Raw genomic sequence first — 1,022 nt, 5'->3', positions numbered from 1 at the left:
AAGCACAGTATAACCATTGAGGATATTTTTTTCCCTGACAAATATCCACTTATCAGCTATCACAAATAACAGATACAATTCCTGACCCACAACATCCATGCAGTAACTTTCACCATTGCACAAGGACATCAAGCTCTCCTGTACTTTGCTCTCACTTTCCACCCAAACTCATTTGCACGGCTACCCAGAAATCACCCTGGAGCTGAGCTCTCACTGCAGTTTTTCCACCACATTTTAAGTTCTTACTAGATCTCCCCACACACTCCCCAAAGCATCTATTTTAAATTCTAGAGACTTAACTAGCTTTGAAGCCTCATTATGAATTTGGCCAGCCCTCTCAGAAGTTACTGTACACACAAGGACACATCCAATATATGGATAAACCTCACATCTGTAACAGAAAAAAACAAAAAGACTAAACTACTTCTAGTGCCACCTAGTATGGTCCAAGCTAAGGAGTTTTGGTTATCAAAAACAAAGCACCACACCTTGCTCAGTTTGGTTACTTCCCAGCTCTCCTCTTTCTGAGAAAGCAAGTGCCCCTCTCTACAACTTTGTTCTTTTGACTGCACTGCTCAGTCTGCTTTATTACCTGATTTCACATGCCTGTGTGAAGTTAGCTACAGAACCAAAAGGAACCTTGATTTTTAAAGACCTGGAACATTTAACTGATACTCAAGTTCATGGCACACCAAATCAACAAGACTAAACAGCTACTACCTGTTCCTGAACACCTGGCAGAAGTAGTTGACAGTGATCCTTGCCACTGTCTTAGGCTGACTCATGATACCATAAAGGAAAATGCCCAGTGGGACGTGGGGAACTCACAGAAGGTGCAAAACATCCCTTGAGATGTTTCACCTGCTTCATCAGAGTAATCCACAGCCTTTGGATTTTTTGAGGGGTTCAGAGAAAACCTTCTCACAAGAGCACTGGATAACATTCATTCTTTTCTCTGTAGCTAATTCATCCCCCATCATTAATGGGCCCTGTGGTGATAACCTGTGGCCATCTTGCCACCT

General features: G+C 42.4%; 1 protein-coding gene across 1 annotated transcript in view; it reads right to left on the bottom strand.

Annotated features, from left to right (window-relative positions):
* POLR3F (polymerase (RNA) III (DNA directed) polypeptide F, 39 kDa) overlaps positions 1-1,022 on the bottom strand; it is an 8,472-nt gene that overhangs the window by 6,878 nt on the left and 572 nt on the right. The gene's annotated exons all lie outside the window — the stretch shown is intronic.

This window comes from Merops nubicus, unplaced genomic scaffold (assembly GCF_000691845.1).
Source record: "Merops nubicus isolate BGI_N331 unplaced genomic scaffold, ASM69184v1 scaffold16038, whole genome shotgun sequence".
Classification (NCBI taxonomy): domain Eukaryota; kingdom Metazoa; phylum Chordata; class Aves; order Coraciiformes; family Meropidae; genus Merops; species Merops nubicus.
This window is presented reverse-complemented; position numbering and strand designations above follow the sequence as displayed.